This window comes from Pogoniulus pusillus, chromosome 2 (assembly GCF_015220805.1).
Source record: "Pogoniulus pusillus isolate bPogPus1 chromosome 2, bPogPus1.pri, whole genome shotgun sequence".
Lineage (NCBI taxonomy): Eukaryota > Metazoa > Chordata > Aves > Piciformes > Lybiidae > Pogoniulus > Pogoniulus pusillus.
In genome coordinates, this window is record NC_087265.1 from 3,036,581 (window position 1) to 3,055,649 (window position 19,069).

General features: G+C 43.8%; 2 long non-coding RNA genes across 3 annotated transcripts in view; both read left to right on the forward strand.

The window, feature by feature from the left end:
- Positions 1-1,449, forward strand: part of LOC135187502 (uncharacterized) — an 87,667-nt gene extending 86,218 nt beyond the window's left edge. The window contains exon 7 of the long non-coding RNA XR_010307351.1: positions 1,374-1,449. This is a non-coding gene — a long non-coding RNA (uncharacterized LOC135187502). The remainder of the gene's footprint in view (positions 1-1,373) is intronic.
- Positions 1,450-2,347: 898 nt separating this feature from the next.
- LOC135187508 (uncharacterized) overlaps positions 2,348-19,069 on the forward strand; it is a 30,007-nt gene continuing 13,285 nt past the window's right edge. Inside the window, exons 1-4 of one of the 2 annotated variants that reach the window (XR_010307352.1) lie at positions 2,348-2,517; positions 8,485-8,707; positions 11,443-11,543; positions 13,062-13,220. This is a non-coding gene — a long non-coding RNA (uncharacterized LOC135187508). The remainder of the gene's footprint in view (positions 2,518-8,484; positions 8,708-11,442; positions 11,544-13,061; positions 13,221-19,069) is intronic. The other variant, XR_010307354.1, reaches the window with a different exon arrangement.

Consider the following 19,069-nt stretch of genomic DNA (forward strand, 5'->3'; position numbering starts at 1 on the left):
AGTCAGCTCCATATATGGCTCTAGTCAGCAGAGAGCCATTTCACAGAGGCATATGAGCTGCAGAAAAGAAATTCCTATGGAAAATATAAAGAGCTCTGCAACTACACAGCACCACGAACAATGCAGCCATAACTCAGGAATTCCCCATCCTTGAAAGAAGCCTTCTCTCTCTCTCTCTTTCTTTCCCCCTCCTTTCTTTTAATTGGTTGGATCTAGAGAGCTTATTACTATATTTGAGTTCTCTTTCCCTGGTATAAGAATAGTCCTACAAGGAATTCCCAGTAAAAGAGCATTGCAGTCCTCCAGTATGTGAAAAAAAAAAAGCAGTACCCTCAGAAAGTGTTATCCAATGGGCAGATGTTAACTTAAAGTGCACATTGTTTGGGAAAAGGAGTTAATTAACAACTTATTAATTGGATAGAAAGTCTGAAACTGTTGTACTTCTAGCAAATACATAATTTTCTTCAAGTATTATTAAAGCGTTTTTTGTTGTACCTATTAAAGATTCTTGTCTCTAAGTTAATTTCATTATGCTAATAAGCTATCATCGTTACAGAACCTAAGCTTTGATCCATGTTAATTGTCGTGATCTTCAAAGACAAAGTCACCACTTACTTTAAATGAATTTTACATCTTTTTAAGGAATCACACGGAAATTAGGGGAAGTAATTAATTTTTTATTATGTGGCTGGATATTTTTTTTAAGGGAGGAAGTCAATGGCATTGGCTAGAATTCATTTTAACATTTAACTAGGGAAAACAGCATGAGGCAAAAAAAAAAACCAAAAAACCCCAACCCGTTCAGATGCAAAAGATTAAAGAAAATTTGAAACTGGGACCTAATTTGTCTTGATAAACTTTGGTGTTTAATATGCTCCTTTTGTTCTCAGTGTGAAACTGCAGGGTTTTGATTTGTGGGAAAAAAAAAAAACTTTTTGAAGAATTAATTCTTTCTCATTTTTATTCCTTTCTTTGCTTTCCCTTTACGGTAAGAGAGCAGAGTTGACCTTCAAACCATAACACTTTTAAATGTCTATGAACGTACAAGGTTAAACCTATTAGTGGGCTGAGATGAGCTGTTAGGCGCTTGCAAAGTGTCTACCGTCTGCAGCAAATTTTGTCTCTCAATGGATGATAGCAAGTTTAATATCAACCCTATGTGGCTTAAGTGAATAATGGACCATGTGTACTAAGTAATCTGTTCCTTTTTTCTTCAAGTGTTGGTTGGTTTAACTCTTTGATGCTGCGTAAATCTTCATTCTGTATCGGCAGTGAGGTTTGCTGTTGGAGTTCAGGACTTGAATGTTGGCATTGTCAGCATTGCTGTGGTTGCCAGTTTATGGCTTCCACAAATTCTCTTTTCTCGTTTTTAGAGTTCTTCTGGAAGAAATGACTTGCAAATCAGAGAAGGAAAAAAGAGGGGAAAAGAAAGAAAAGGGACGAAAATTAAAAAGAAGAAAAGAAGGTTAAAAAAAAAAAAGAAATAAGAGAAGAAGAAAAGAGAGGGGAAAAATAAAGAAATGAAAGAAGAGAGAGAAGAGAAGAGAAGAGAAGAGAAGAGAAGAGAAGAGAAGAGAAGAGAAGAGAAGAGAAGAGAAGAGAAGAGAAGAGAGAGGAAAAAAGAAATGAAAATTAAAAAAAGGAAATATGAAAAGAAAAAGTAGAAGAAGAAAATGAAAAAAGAATAAGAAAGAGAAAAAAAAGAAGAAGAAAATAAAAAAAATGAAAGAGGAAAAGAAAAAAGAGGAATATAATTAAAAAAAAGAAAGACACAGAGAAGGAACAAGAAAAAAAAAAGGAAAACAAAAAAGGAAATTAAAAAGAAAAAAAGAAAAAGAAAGAGAAAAAAGAAAAAGAAGAAAGAAAAAGAAAGATAAAGAAAAAGAAAAAGAAAGAGGAAGAAAGAAAAAGAAAAAGAAAAAGAAAAAGAAAAAGAAAAAGAAAAAGAAAAAGAAAAAGAAAAAGAAAAAGAAAAAGAAAAAGAAAAAGAAAAAGAAAAAAAATAAAGAGAAAGTTAAAAAGAAAAAAGAAAAAGAAAATATAAAAGGAAAGAGGATCAGAAAAAAGGAGAAGAATAAAAAAGAATAAAGGAAAGAAAAAGAAAACAGAAAAGGAAAATGAAGAAAAATGGAAGAAAAAGCAAGGGGAAAAATTAAAGGAGTGAGGAAAAGTAGTAAAAAGAAAGAATAAGAAAGGAAAAAAAAAATGAAGAAAAATACTAAAAAAGAAAGACAAAATGAAAAAAAGATAAGAAAGGGGGAAAAAAGAAAGAGAAGAAGAAAAAATGGAAGAAAATGTAAAAAGGAAAAAAAGGAAAAGTAAGAAAAAGAAAAAGAAGAAGGTTTAAGGTGAATCTTGTTCAGTAGGGTTATAGGTTGGACTTGGTGATCCTGAGGGTCTGTGAGGGAAGAAAACCATGAAAGGGGGGAAAAGGATGAAAATAAAGAACAAAGAAAGGGGAAAAAAAGAAAGTGGAATAAAGAAACAGAAAGAAGAAGAGAAAAGAGGAAGAAGAAGGTAAAAGGGAAAGAAGAGGGTGGGGGGGATGAGACAAGAAAAAGCAAGCAGAAAGCCTGTGCTCTCTTGTCCTGATGGGGGTCACCGTTTGACACCCCACTCCTGCGCTGCTCTCTGTCACATTCACGAAGCACAAGCATCTCGTTGCACTTGCAGAGAAAAACGGTGCCTGTCCTGAAGGCAACAGCCAAAAGTAACTTGAGGGTAGTAAGAGCGACAGAAAGCCAAAGGCAGATTGCTTGCTTCGTCCTGAGTTAGCAGCGTGCAAGTGCTGCGAGTGCAAAGCACGCCCCAAGTTCGCAGCGCCCCTGCAGCGCCCGGATTGCTGCCGCAGACAGGTGGTGAGCTCACTGCCGGGATTTTTCAGCATTAATGCTGGGCTCATTTAGACTAACACCAGGCTTGAGTGACCCTCATCTGGATTTAACCTCTGACCTGTCAATCCAGAGACATACTGTCAGATTGCAGCAGCAGGTTTTTTCTGGGGCTTTTTTGGTGGTTGTTTTTTTGCTTTGATTTGGTTTTCCATCCCCCCTTTTTTATAAAGCATAGATGACTTTAAGCATTAAGCAGCTTTCAGAGCTGGAGCACACACACACGTGCTATTCAGTGCTCTTGGATGTGTAATCTGGGCTTCTGCCTATATAATCCCCTACATCTAGGTGAATTCAGCTCAAACTCCACATTCTTTGAGTGCATAGCAGTGATTGACCAAAGGATTGCACTTCTTGGCTGGGTGACTTTTCATCTGTGGCAGGGTTTTAAGTGTGCAAAAAGGTCTATAGATGTGATTTACATTATTATTATTATTATTATTATTATTATTATTATTATTATTATTATTATCATTATCATCATCATTGCTATCACTGTTATTGTAATTCTTCTTTCTTCATCTTCCTTCTTCATCTCCTTCCTTCCCTCCTCATTTCTCCTTTCTTTCTCCTTTCTCCTTCCTCTCTCCTTCCTCTCTCATTTCTTTCTCCTTTATTTCTTCTTCCTCTCTCCTTCCTCTCTCTTTCCCCTTCCTTCCTCCCTTCCTCCCTTCCTCCCTACCTCTCTCCTTCCTTCCATCCTCTCTCCTTCCTCTGTTCCCTCCTCTCTCCTTCCTTCCTCCTTCCACCTTTCTCCTTCCTCTCTCCTTTCTTTCTCTTTTATTTCTTCTTCCTCTCTCCTTCCTTTCTCCTTCCTCTCTCATATTTTCTCCTTCCTCTCTCCTTTCTTTCTCCTTTATTTCTTCTTTCTCTCCTTCCTCTCTCCTTTTTTCCCCCTTCCTTCTTTCCTTCCTTCCTTCCTTCCTCCCTCCTTCCTTCCATCCTCTCTCCTTCCTCCTTTCCCTTCTCTCTCCTTCCTTTCTCTCTCCTTCCTTCCTTCCTTCCTTCCTTCCTTCCTTCCTTCCTTCCTTCCTTCCTTCCTTCCTTCCTTCCTTCCTTCCTTCCTTCCTTCCTTCCTTCCTTCCTTCCTTCCTTCCTTCTTCCTTTTTTTCTCCTTTCATCCTTCTTTCATTTTCCATTATCATTATTCCAAGTAGTAGCAGCCCATTATTATTCCATCATTATTCCATCATTATTATTACTATTATTATATTTGGACATTAATTTGATAGACAGAACATTTTTTTCTGACAAAGTAAGGTTTTGTTTGATTTCTCTTTTTGCACTGTGCTCGTTTTCATTAAGTTTAGATATGTTTGTGTTTCAGTTTTGGTGAATCACAGAGTCATAGAATGTGCTGGGTTGGAAGGCACCCTTAAAGTTCATCTTGTCCAACCCTCCTGGAGGCAGCAGGGACATGCCCAACTAGGTCAGGTTGCTCAGAACTCCATCAAGCCTGACCCTGAATTTCTCCAGGGATGAGGCATCCACCACCTCCCTGGGCAGCCTCTTACAGTGTTCTGCCTCCTTCATAGTAAAGAACGTTTGTCTCACATCATAGAATCATAGAATCAAGCAGGCTGGAAGAGACCTCCAAGCTCATCCAGTCTAACCTAGCACCCAGCCCTGGCCAATCAACTAGACCATGGCACTAAGTGCCTCATCCATTTTTTTCTTGAACATCTCCAGGGACAGCAACTCCACCACCTCCCTGGGCAGCCCATTCCAATGCCAATCACTTTCTCTGACAACGACTTCTCCCAACATTCAGCCTACATCTCCTCTGGCACAACTTGAGACTGTGTCCACTTGTTCTGTTGCTGGTTGTCTGGCAGAAGAGCCCAACCCCACCTGGCAACAGCCTTCCTTCAGGTAGTTGTAGACAGCAATGAGGTCTGCCCTGGGCCTCCTCTTCAGGCTGCACACCCCCAGCTCCTTCAGTCTCTCCTCATCAAACGTTTGAAAAAGCACAGGTTGTGAGTGTGGGGTAAGACATGAAGGCATGAGCAAGTCTCTTGTAGTTTGGATAAATCCAAGGGTGGTAGCAGCTTCCAGAGTGGCCTCCCTTTGTCTGGGCGATTGAAAGCCGCAGCTCTCCTTATCACATCACTCCTTACTAATAACACCAACACTCCATAATGTAAACACAGAATCCCAAAGTGCTCATCCCAGCAGCACTGTGCTTGTCAAGAGAGTCATTTTTTCACCTGGCAGGATGATGTTGTAAGGCTCAGTTGTCTCAACTACTCCTGGCTAAAACGCAAAATTCTGTTTGGTAAGAAAATTTCTGGCCAGCTCTAATCTTAACCTCTTGCGTGTTTCTAGCTTCTAAATCAGTGTCACAGTTGTAATAGCTTTGAAAGCCCATATGTTTGTAAACTAAATAAACCTTGATATTCAAAGGAGATGAAGACAAGAATTACATCTCTTGGCAGTGGTGCTCTGAGCTCAGTTTCAGCTCGTGTTGGCTCCTCATTTTCATGCCCGTATACTACGCCAAATCTGCCTTATCTATGCAAACATATTAACACTGACTGTTTGCTAAGGCTGTGATGCATCAGCTTCTTATCTTCAATTTTGACCCTAGTCTTACATAATAACTTTGAATACTGTAAAAGTATTCATTTCTTGATAGTTCACTGGGATTGCCTTTGGTTTCCCAAGTCTTCACCGCGAGCTGCCGCTCCTACCCACTGACTGAATTAGCTTCTCACTGTTCTCAGCCAGCTAAGGCAGAAAGGCTGCCAAATACTTTCCTGCTCAAAGATCTTTCTTTCCCTTCTGTGTCATGGGCCATAACCCTGCAGTCCCAGCATATTTTCCCAGGTTTATTTTCCTCATTATATTAAATTTACATCGTTTGGCTTTAGTGATGCAACCCCAGATCTTTCCAAAGTTGTCCCAAACGTCTCCTCATAGAATCACAGACTCATAGAATCAAAGAATCATAGGATCACAGAATAATAGAATCATAGGATCACAGAATAATAGAATCATAGGATCACAATAATAGAATCATAGGATCACAGAATAATAGAACGGTTTAGGTTGAAAGGAACCTCAAAGATCATTTAGTTCCAACCCTCCACCATAGGCAGGGACACCTCCCACTGGAACAGCTCACTCAAGGCCTCATCCAACCTGGCCTTGAACACCTTCAGGGAGGGAACAGTCACAACCTCATCCTATTTTCCAGTCTGCCATTATGTTTGCTTCAGTTTCTTAAAACAAAAATGTGTTATATGAACATGTGAAAAAGTTCTGCACTAAATGTAGTCAAATTTGGGACAGCAGTGTGGACTTGTAGCCAAGAATACCAATGGTATCCTGGGCTGCATTATGAAGAGTGTGGCCAGCAGGGCAAGGGAAGGTCTCTCTACTCTGCCTTAGTAAGCCCATAACTCAAGTATCGTGTCCAGTTCTGGGCTTCCCAGTTCAAGAGGACAGGGATATACTGGAGAGAGTCTAATGGAGGTCACAAAGATGGAGAAGGGACTAGGACACCTGTCTAAAGAGGAGAGGCTGAGAGACCTGGAGCTGTTTAGTCTGGAGAAAAGAAGACTGAGAGAACATGTCATTAATGTTTATAACTCTTCAAAGAGTGAGTGTCAAGAAGAATGTGCCAGCTCCTTTTTGGTGGTGTCCTGCCATAGGACAAGGGGCAATGGATACAAACTGGAACCTAGGACATTCCACCTCAACGTGAGGAAATTCTTCTTTACTGTGAGAGCAACATAGCAGTGCAGCAGGCTGCACAGAGACTTTGTTTAGTATCCTTCTCTAAAGACTTTCAAGACCCATATGGATGCACTCCTGTGTGACCTCCTCTAGGTGGTCCTTCATTGGCAGAGGGGTTGGACTTGATGATCCCCAGAGGTCCCTTCCAACCCTTACCATTCTATGGCTCTATGAAAATGGCAGCCTAAATATGAGATATAAATACTGATAAGTGTTTTCAACACTGCCTACTATTAACATATAAAGAAGAAAACAAATATTTGTCATCGGTTCTACCCGGCCAAAAGTCTTCCTTCAGGAATAGCAGAACATATTCCTTTACAGTATGGAATTGCCTTAATTGTTTTTTGGCCTACCCTCAAAAGCACACTTCCATCTTTTTCCCCACAGTGTCCGAAGAATAAGCAACTTCTGTTCACTTCAGCTCTCAAAGTAAAAAGCCTAAAACTATTCTCCTTCAGCTGGTTAGGAAAGGCACAGAGAACTTTTCCTAAGTGTAGCTGGTTTGCATGCCAAGAACTTTCTTATTCATGGAAGATGTCCTCAAGCTCTTTGCTATTGTTCTGAGGTCTTCCCTTCACCCAGGCTGGTTTCTCAGCATTCCCAGAACAGATTTGTTCCCCATGATACCCAGGAAAGCAGCATTCCCTATCCCATTGAATCACAGAATCCTTTCCATTATAAAAGTCCTTTAAGATCATCATCTCCACTCACTAGTTCAGCAAGTCTTGTGTTAAACCATGTTCCCCAGCACTGCACCACAGAATCCTTTCCATTATAAAAGTCCTTTAAGATCATCATCTCCACTCACTAGTTCAGCAAGTCTTGTGTTAAACCATGTCCCCCAGCACTGCATCTTTGCCTCTTTTAGACACTCCCAGGGATGCAGATTCAACCCCTCCCCTGGGGAGCCTGTTCCAATGATCGAGAACCATTTCAGTGAAGAAGTTTCTTCTAATATCCAAACCTTTCCTGGTGCAACTTGAGGCCATTTCCTCTCATCTCATCATTTGTCACAGAAGAGACCCACACCCACCTTGCTGCAACCTCCTTTCAAGTACTCATAGAGAGCCTGAAGCCTGCAAACACAGAAAATGTGGCATTTAGGATTGGTTTCTACCCTACTGCAAAATGTTCACACTGCAGATTTTCAACTCCTTCTCTTTTTATTTCTTTTTCTCTGCAGCTATTAAACAATGCACTTTTAATGTGAAGCAGAATTGGTGTTCTATGACCACCCTATGAGGGGAGAGATCTGTAACTCAGAGAAAATCATTCCCTTTAAACAAGATACTGACAACATGATCCAAAACAACTTTTCCAGTGTTCCATGATCTAGATGACAAAGAGATTGCCCTGCTCTGAAACAAAACCAAAGAAAGACCCAATTTTGCAATGTATTAGTAAGAAAATATAAGTTAAATGGAGTCAAAGAGAAGACTCAGATGCTTCCCTTTGAAGGTGGAGTTGATTTGCCTGGCTAGATGTGGATCTACTCAACAAAACCAAGGAAATATTCAATTTTGCAAGGCATTAGTAAGAATATATAAGTTAAATGGAGTCAAAGAGAAGATTCAGATGCTTCCCTTTGGAGCTGGAGGTGGTCTGCCTGGCTAGATGTGGATCTACTCAGCTTGGTCTGAAATTTAGGCTGTGGAATATGTCTATAAGGATCGCACATCCTGGTGACCTTCAAAGCTGCCCCTCCAAAAGACCTGAAGGTTGAGGATAAGCTTCAACTTAGATACATTCTTTCCTCTTTCCAGCATCTAGAGCTTAACATTTTTAATTTGTCTTAAAAGCTGTGGCTGTCTAATCACCTAATGGCTTATTGCCCCATTTTTATATCTCTCAGGAAAGTGATGAGATTCTGAGAAAAACTCTTCAGTGTTCCTGTTGTCCCAGGCAGTTGCTTATGAAAAGGAGGTTGGACTCAAGACTCGATGTGGGAATCTTATTCAAGCCCTGGTTAAGTGCCAGAAAGTGTTGGGAAGCAAGACTCTCCAGAAGAAAAAAGTATCACCCTGATTAAAACCTGATTTGACTGAATTCGCTTTATGCAAAGGGTTACCAGAATAGTAAGGCAAAGTCCTTAGTCAGATTTTCCTTCCCTTACTTGATCATTACCAGTGATGCTTTTATTGCTGGTAGTTAAATGATTATTGTTACAGCAACCCCTCAGTGAGGTTCTTAGGTACTGCTCTGCTCTAGTCTCACTTCCCACATGGTATGCTCCATGTCCTGTTGATGCTTCTCCTTCTTTGGCTGTTTTTCCACACTTCTATTTGTTGCAATAAACTTAATTGGATATATGAAGAAAAGATGGAAAGAGAGCCATAATGCCAAGGAGTTTCTTTTCTTCCTATATTGTGTTCTTTGTGGAGTCTTCACTGAAACTATCAACACAAAGCAGTCCATATTATGCTAAAGAACAAAATTAATGAGCAAACAGCAGAAGGCAACAGCAAATACTATTTTGATAATGGGGGGTTTGTTCTTGGTTGGACTTGATGATGCCTTAATGATGCAAGGACATGAAACTGTTAGACCCAGTCCAGAGGAGGCCATGAAGACGTTCAGAGGGCTGCAGCAGCTCTGCTATGAGGACAGGCTGAGAGAGTTGGGGCTCTGCAGCCTGGGGAAGCAGAAGGCTTGGAGGAGACCTTGGAGTGGCCTTCCAGTATCTGAAGGGGACCTAGAGGAGGACTGGGGAGGGACAATTTACAAAGTCTTGTGATGCCAGGATGAGGAGTAATGGGTTTAAACTGGCAGAGGGGAGATTGAAACTGAATGTCAGGAAGAATCTCTTTGCAGTGAGGGTGGTGAGACACTGGCACAGGTTGCCCAGGGAGGTTGTGGCTGCTCCCTCTCTGGAGGTGTTGAAGGCCAGGTTGGATGAGGCCTTGAGCTACCTCTTCCAGTGAGAGGTGTCCCTGCCTGTGGCAGGGGGTTGGAACTGAATGAGCTTTGCCATTTGGGAGCAAATCACATTAGATATCTGTTCAATAATGCCCTAAAAAGTGGTCCTGGGTTGCCTGCTCTCTAAATTTTGGACTAAACAAACACCAACCCCAGGCTTTCTGTGAAACATTCTTTGCTCTTCATCACAGCCATGGCAATGATTAAACACCTTACTGTATGCTGCGAGTGCTCTACTACTCCTGGTAGGAGATCAGAAGATGTTGGGGTTAACTGTCAGATGCTTTAGTCTTCTAAAGACCATTGCCTTTTAACTAAATGCTTGCTTATCTTTCTAATTTAACATAGCCCCACATTCTTTTTGTAGTAATTTTGGACTATCTGATAACATATAATGGAAAACATGTTTATGTCTTCCACTACTTCTTGCTGCATATTTCAAATGCTTAGAACAACAATTTTCAGAAGCTTTCATTAAGGTTAATTTAAAAACTACATTAAATACAAACAGATTTTCTCACAAACAAAATGCAATGTGTACTTAACAGACTTCTGTATGTTATAGTTGATAAACTACCTCATATAAATGCAAATTCTGACTTTCTGCCAGAACCAGGTGGTACAGAAAATATTTCTATTAAACAAATAATGCTGGGAGAGGCAAACTTCAAGTTACGACATCTTGCACAGGGAAAGAGGATTCGTTTTGGTGTCTTCATTGAGGTCAGTTGCAGATTTGTGTTATTTCTCCTGAGGACTTTGATGCTTCTGCACTAAAGATTCCTCAATTCAAGAGAGATGTTGAGGTACTGGAAGGTGTTCAGAGAAAGGCAATGAAACTGGTGAAGGGCCTGGAGCACAGCCCTGTGAGGAGAGGCTGAGGGAGCTGGGGGTGTGCAGCCTGCAGCAGAGGAGGCTCAGGGCAGAGCTCATTGCTGTCTACAACTACCTGAAGGGAGGCTGTAGCCAGGTGGGGTTGGGCTCTTCTGCCAGGCAAGCAGCAACAGAACAAGGGGACACAGTCTCAAGCTGTGCCCAGGGTAGGTCTAGGCTGGAAGTTGTTGGCAGAGAGAGTGATTGGCATTGGAATGGGCTGCCCAGGGAGGTGGTGGAGTCACCATCCCTGGAGGTGTTAAAGCAAAGCCTGGCTGAGGCACTTAGTGCCATGGTCTGGTTGATTGGCCAGGGCTGGGTGCTAGGTTGGGCTGGGTGAGCTTGGAGGTCTCTTCCAATCTGGTTGATTCTATGATTCTGTGATAAAGATGGTGTAGGACAGCTCAATACATAGAATCATAGAACGGTTTGGGTTGGGAGAGAACCCTAAAGCTCATCCAGTCCAACACCCTCTGCAGTAAGCAGGAATATCCTCCACTAGATCAGACTGTCCATAGCCCTGTTGAGCATCATTTTGAATTGGGTCTCTAATACCTCCCCTGGGCAAACCATTCCAGTGCTCCACCAACTTCTTGGTAAAGAACTTGTTCCTAACATCCAACCTAAATCTCTCCTTCTCTAATTTCAAACCATTGCTCCTCTTCTCATCACTACAGGCCTTCGTAAACAGTCTCTCTTCATGCTTCTCATAGGCCCCCTCCAGGTACTGAAGGTCTCCCTGGAGCTTAATCTTCTCCAGGCTGAACAGCCCCAGCTCTCTCATCCTGTAGTTGTAGCAGAGGTGTTCCAATTTCCTGATCAGTTTTGTTGCCCTCCTCTGGACCTCAGGTCCATTTCTTCCTGTACTGAAGGCTCCACAACTGGATGCAATATTCCAAGTGAGGTCTCACCAGAGTATAGTGGCAGAATCACCTCTCTGCATAGGATAACTATGCATTTTTAGCCACTTTTGGCTTTTATTGTTATACATGGCTAATTGCTGACTCCTTTTTCTTTACAGAACAAGAAGAACAGGAAGATGCCATGCTCTGAGCTGAACTCTGATACTGAGCCACAAGGGTCAAGAGGAAGAGGAGAAAGCCTCAAACTGGGAATGATTAGGTACAATATGAACAAGGAGCTTCATATGCTTTTTGCTGGGTGCCAACTCTTCTTGCTGCAGTTGGATGATGCTCATTTGGAAAAGGAGCATGAAAATTAAAGCTGCCAGAGGCGACTCCAAAGAGCATATGATGGAAACAAATTGAGTCACCACCAATGTGGCTAACATTGTTGGTGGAAACTGGGACACCCGCAGGAGCCATTGTTCGCTGTACCTCGTCTGGTTTATGTAGCTGACTGAGTTGAAAGCTGGATCTGCATTAACCTTGTGATTTGAGGGGGATTCAGGCAATGTGGTTTCAATTGTCTATGGATGCCAGGAACAATCGGGTCCTACTGGTCTCCCACATTCATGGTGTTGTCTCAGCTCATCCTGATGAAGCTGTGGTGAGAGCTGTTTCCTGATGTGGTCACTCTTAGCAGGCTGCTGCTCTGCAAGTTTGCTAGGAAGAGGGTTTTGATTCACTCTTCTCTCTGCCCCAAAAGCAGCTGCTGCATAGAAGTGTTCCCTGAGCACATTTCGCTGTAGAAAAGAGCTTTTGTAGTTTTTCAGCCTGGTTTCTGTCCTGCCTTGGTCTGAGGCCACCTTTAGTGCCATTGTGGAAATAGCTGAGGCAGTGATTTGGTCTCTGCTCTTTATGAAGGCTTTTACTGGTTTTACAACCTCTTCCCATCCTACTGGTGTGCACAACTCTTGTCTGTGAGCATTTTTCTGTGGGCATGGGGGTGATGAGACCTACTAAAATAGCAAGTGATCATTTCACCACCAAATTACAGCCATGCCCGAGGCAAATTACAACAGCCTTCTGACAGTGTCACCATGCTATCTTTGTGACAGAGATGGAGATAATGAGAATTAATTAATCAGTCTTTGATTAGAGAAAAGGGGGGGGGGAGGAAATCCTTCTGCTGTGATTCCACTACAAAACACATGAAACTGGTGAGGCTTTCATTTGATGTTGCTTCTCAAATATAGGGCAGGCATTTGTAATGCAGTGCTCAGGACTGCATGGCTATCTTTAGCCTTCCAAACCATCTGCTGGTGGACCAAAGGGGCGAGAGGTCCTCACGTTGAGGATAAATATACCTTAAACACTAGCACCATGAGGCTTATGCAGGTGCTCTTCTTCTCACATTGAGAAAACTCCCACTTATTGAAAGATCTTGAGCGAAGTCCCAGGTATGCCCCAGCTTACCAGAGCCAAATCTACTTTCTCTGTAGTGTTTGGGGGAGTGAGTTTTTGTGTTGCACTCTTTAGAACGATGGCTTGATCTCAGAAATTTGCCTCTTATGACAAAACATGAACTACATGGTGCCAGTGTCTGACTGGAATTACAATTATCTAAGTAGCTTCATTTGTATCCCTTTCATAGCAGCTTTTCTCTGGGCACAGGCTGTTTCTGTGGGACATGGGAAGAACAAAATTAATCTCATAAAGAGGAAGGGGTTTACACTGGAATCGATGGTTACAGAATTAACTGGGTAAATGACTTTTTCTTCATTCTTTCTCTTCTCAGAAGATGCAGTCCTGATGGGTACACAAGTCCAATGGCTGCCAAAAAAAACTGATAGCACATGGAAGAGTTCATCTCAGCTAGTTGAGACCCAAGCATAAGGAAAAACCAAGAGTGTCAGCCTTGGAGGTGAAAACAACTTACTCTGGCTATTAAAAATGGGTGAGTTAAAGGATAACAATGCAATTATGTGCTTAAAAAATAAGTCTTGCTGCTCTTAGAAAGAGCATCGTGGCTCTCCTGGGCATTTTTTTTTTACAGATGAGCCAAATATGTCATTTTATAGCTTGGAGTTAGATGATAGAGAAAAGCAGAGTGTTTGCATTGTTTCAGAGAAGCAGACTGTTGGATTGCACAGGCACAAGAAGCAGGTCCTGCCACGTTGCTGAGATATTTGATGCAGTGGCTGTGGCTGGATTGAACTGAGAACCCCAGGGCCTGATTCACAGGCCAAGTTCAATTCCCTTTGTGTACCTTCTGTGCTCAGAGCTCTCAGAATCTCACTTTCAGCCAGGCAGAGGCAATCCTATCGTTCCTGCCTACCACCTAACTTGTGGCTTAATTGTAGCTTCTCTCTGGCTGTGTTTAGGGGATGGAACCCAAAAGAAGCTGCAACACCAAGGCAGGTGTTCCTAGCCCAGATGTAGCTTTAGAATAGAATCATAGAATCAGTCAGGGTTGGAAGAGACCTCAAGGATCATCATATTCCAACCTCCCTGCCACAGGCAGGGACACCCTGCCCTAGATCAGGCTGGCCACAGCTCCATCCAGCCTGGCCTTAATTGCCTCCAGGCATGGAGCCTCAATCGCCTCCCTGGGCAACCCATTCCAGCCTCTCACCACTCTCATGCTCAACAACTTCCACACCATGTCCACTCTGAATCTCTCTACCTCCAGCTTTGCTCCATTCCCCCCAGTCCTGTCATTCCCTGAGAGCCTAAAAAGTCCCTTCCCAGCTTTTTTGTAGGCCCCCTTCAGATCCTGGAAGGCCACCAGAAGGTCACCTGGGAGCCTCCTCTTCTCCAGCCTGCACAGCCCCAACTCTTTCAGTCTGTGCTCACAGCAGAGCTGCTGCAGCCCTGTAAACATCCTCGTGGCCCTGCTCTGGACACTCTCCAGCTTCTCCACAGCCCTCTTGCAATAGAGGCTCCAGAACTGGATGCAGTACTGTATTTAATCTGGAATCACAGTGGTAAAACCTTCTCATGTGTAGTTCACTGAAGTCAATTATAGCAAGGCCATCTATAAAAGCCACAGCATCCCTTTAAAGACAGCATCAATCACAGAAAATCACAGATTCATGCAGGCTGGCAAGGTCCTTCAGAATCACCAAGTCCAACCTAGAACTCTACTCAACAAGATTCACTTCAAACCATATCCCTAAGCACCACAACCAAATGATCCCTAAACACTTCCAGGGTGGATGACTCCACCACCTCCCTGGGCAGCTCATTCCAGTCCCTGACCACTCTCTCCATGAAAAACCTTTTCCTAATGTCCAATCTAAACCTCCCCAGCTTCAGCTTGAGGCCATTCCCCCTTCTTCTGTCTCCCAATTCCCTGTGAGCAGAGCCCAGCAGCAGCCTCTCCACAATGTCCTTTCAGGTTGCTCAGAGCACCCAACTAGGTAAGGGTGCTCAGAGCACCACCACCCCTGACCTGGAATGTCAGGGATGGGGCCTCCACCACATTCCTGGGCCACCTGATTCAGTGATCTACCACTCTCCTAGTAAAGAACTTCTTCCTAAAATCCAACCTAAATCTAAGCTTCTCTAGTTTAAAACTATTGCCCAGTCAATATTCAGGGTCAGGTAGAAGTACTATGAACAAATTGTCTTGACACTCAGAATTTTTAAAGCCATATTCTTAGCCACAAGGGCTTCAATGAGCAGATATTTACTGTTTTTTTCTCCATTTCTGAGTACAAACCAAACTAACTGTTCACTCACAGCTCCAGAAATCTGCCTGGTCCTCTAAAGCTGTTTCATCTATGGGCTCCTCAACCTCCTCTTCCCTGGGCACAAGCCCTGGTAGCACCAGCTCCTGGTATACTCTTTGTGCAGTGAAGTATTTGACCTATGAGCTCCTCAGTCTTCCTCTTTCCTGAGCATAAGCCTTGGTCACACCAGCTCCTGCTATACTCTTTGTGCAGTGAATTATTTGATCTATGAGCTCCTCAATTTCCTCTTTCCTGGCCACAAGCCCTGGTCATACCAGCTCCTGTTATACTCTTTGTGCAGTGAAGTATTTGACCTATGAGCTCCTCAATTTCCTCTTTCCTGGGCATAAGCCTTGGTCACACCAGCTCCTGCTATACTCTTTGTGCAGTGAAGTATTTGACCTATGAGCTCCTCAGTCTTCCTCTTTCCTGGGCATAAGCCTTGATCACACCAGCTCCTGCTATACTCTTTGTGCAGTGAAGTATTTGACCTATGAGCTCCTCGATCTCCTCTTCCCTGGCCACAAGCCCTGGTCACACCAGCTCCTGGTATACTCTTTGTGCAGTGAAGTATTTGACCTATGAGCTCCTCGATCTCCTCTTCCCTGGCCACAAGCCCTGGTCACACCAGCTCCTGGTGTATTCTTTGTGCAGCAAATAATTCATACACCAAAGGCAGTGTCACCACTAGAGTGTCCTTCCTTTAAGTGATATGAAGCATAATAATTCAAAGCTAGGGTAGATATATGCTGCCTTGATCAGGAGAAGAACCATTTCATCTTTATGTTAATGTAAGACATAGGTTGCCAACTGAGCTGCTATGCATCAGGTGACAGCAGATGGATTTCGTTCTGCTGCAGATAACGTTTGTGGCCTAGAAACTTTGGCAAAGGACCTCTGTCTTTCTCTGCTAAGAATAATACAGGTAATGGGAGTGAAAGGATGCCTTTATAAGCCTAAGCAAACCCTTTAATGGTGTTCTTTTTATTTGAAATGTGTATATCTACTGCATGGACTTAAAGGATGACAGAAAATTGCATTACAAATATAGATGCCTGTGTATGTCTGTGTGCTTGTGGCAGCTAGCAGCCCATGCAGTTCTGTGCTTTGCATGATTAGTTTCATGTATCATCTGTTAAACCACATCAGGAGTGATGTTCTGCTAAATGGAATACAGATGTGGCATCAACACCCTGATATATATACTCCAAAGGTGTCCACATCACTGTGATTCCAGCAGTAACAGATCTTAAGACCCAGATAGAGAATATGGAATTATAGACTCAGAAAGTCATTTTGCTTGGATGAGATCTTAAGATCATCAAATCCAACAATCACAGAATGTCATGGGCTGGATGGGACTTCCAAAGCTCAGCCAGTCCAACCCCCCTGCCAGAGCAGGATCACCTCTACCAGATCACACAGGGACATGTCCAGGTGGGCTTTGAATACCTCCAGAGAGGGAGACTGCACAACCCCCCTGGGCAGCCTGTTCCAGTGCTTTGTCACTCTCACAGGGAAAAAAATCCTCCTGATGTTTATACGAAACTTCCTAGGCCTCAGCTCCCACCCATTACCCCTTGTGCTGTCACTGGCATCCCCCAGCAGAGCCTGGCTGCATGCCTCTGGCACTCACCTTTGCATATTGGTGACCGTTGCTGAGGTCACCTCTCAGTTCTCTCTTCTGCAAGCTAAAGAGCCCCAGCTCCCTCAGTCTCTCCCTGCAAGTGAGATGTTCCATTCCCTTCATCTTTGTGGTTCTCTGGTGGACTCCCTCAAGCAGTTCTATGACCCTCTTGAATTGGGGGGCCCAGAACTGAACACAGTACTCCAGATGTGGCCTCAGCAGGGCACTGTCAAGAGGCAGGAGAACCTCTGTGGATGTACTAGACACAACCCTTTTAATATACCCCAGAATGGCATTGGCCCTCCTGGCCAGACTTGGGTTACCACAGAGTATTGTGTCCAGTTCCTGGGCCCTCCATTTCAGAAAGATGTTGAGGTGCTGGAAGGTGTCCAGAGAAGGGCAGCAAGGCTGGGGAGGGGCCTGGAGCACAGCCCTGTGAGGAGAGGCTGAGGGAGCTGGGGGTGTGCAGCCTGCAGAAGAGGAGGCTCAGGGCAGGCCTCATTGCTGTCTGCAGATACTTGAAGGGAGGCTGTAGCCAGGTGGGGTTGGGCTCTGCTGCCAGGTATCCAGTGACAGAAGAAAAGGACACAGCCTCAGGTTGTGCCAGGGCAGGTTTAGATTGGATGTTAGGAAGAAATTCTTGCCAGAGAGAGTGATTGGCATTGGAATGGGCTCCCACCTGGGGAGGCAATGGAGTCCCCATCCCTGGAGGAGTTTAAGAGGAGGCTGGCTGAGGCACTTAGTGCCATGGGTTAGCTAATCAGAAGGTGTTAGGGGATAGGTTGGACTCAATGATCCTAGAGGTGTCTTCCAGCCTGGTTAAATTCTGTGATCCACTGACTTTCGTGGCAGGTACTGGGATTCACATCTCAGATATGTGCAGGCTGTGTGGCATTGTTCAGCTCCAGCTGTTGCCAGCTTCCTTTAGCTGCTTCTCATTACTAATGTGTCCTGCCTGCTGCATTAGGGAACTTTCTTCTGGATTTATATTCTTGTGGCCAGAGGAATTTCAAACCATGGCATCTAAACCCCAGGTCAGTGTTATGAATTTCAATTCCAAGCTGTTCCTCTGTGCTGTTTATTTGCAAGGACCAGGTCACAGTGACTGTAAATTCTTTTCTCCTTGTATCTTTCCTAGGAGTAACCAAAATCAGAGCCTTGGAAACCAAAGATTAATTTATCAGGATGTTGGATGTTTCTCTCTACTTTATCATTGGCTTTTACCAATTAGTAGCAAACTCCTTGTGTCGGATACAGCTTGCATCCATCTAGCGATGATACTGGAGAGCTTGAAGAGCAAAGGCCAGGATTTGATTATGTCACTTTATGTTCTCTGATAGCAACTTGCAAAAGTTGGGAATATTTAGACTCACAGAATCATAGAATGGTTTAAGTTGGAAGGGACCTGTGATGGTTTGGGCATTAACCCGCCCCCCCACACTTTTGAATTTGCCCCAGCTAACTCAGAAGGCCTCTGGGAATACAAATGAAGCTATTTATTGTACAGCAGCAAATATACAAGCAGCTATTTACAATATATACAGTTATATACAGAAATATACAAAAGATAAACAATACAGAAGCACAACTCCCCTCCCAGAAACCTGAGTCCCCAGGAGGGGCTCTCAAACCACCCCAAAACCTCCCTCAGCCTCTCCTTAGAGGGTTTGTGTTCCAGGACCCTCACCAGCTTTGTTGTCCTTCTCTGGACACCTTCCAACACCTCAGCATCTCTCTTGAATTGTGGAGCCCAGAACTGGACACAGCACTCAAGGTATGGCCTGAGTAGTGCTGAGTACAGGGGCAGAAGAACCTCCCTTGTCCTGCTGCCCACACTGCTCCTGAGCCAGCCCAGGATGCCATTGGCTCTGCTGCCCACCTGGGCACTGCTGCCTCATCTTCATCTACTCTCTACCAGCACCCCCAGAGGTTCCTCTCTGCCTGGCTGCTCTCAGCCACTCTGTCCCCAGCCTGTAGTGCTGCTTGGGGTTGTTGTGGCCAAAGTGTAGAACCCTGCACTTGGCCTTGTTCAATCTCATCCCATTGGCCTCTGCCCACCCATCCAGCCTGTCCAGTTCCCTCTGCAGGGCTCTCCTACCCTCCAACAGATTCACAGCTGCTCCTAGCTTGGTGTCATCTGCAAACTTACTGATGCTGGACTCAATCCCCTCATCCAGATCATCAATAAAGATATTGAACAGGACTGGGCCCAGCACTGATCCTTGGGGAACACCACTAGTGACTGGCTGCCAACTGGATGTGGCCCCATGACTCTGTGGGCTCTGCCATCCAGCCATTTCCTGACCCAGCACAGCGTGAATCTGTCTATGCCATGAGCTGTCAGCTTGGCCAGGAGCTTGTTGTGGCAGACAGTGTCAAAGCCTTTGCTGAAGTGCAGGTAGACCCCATCCACAGCCTGCCCCACATTCACCAGGCAGGTAACCT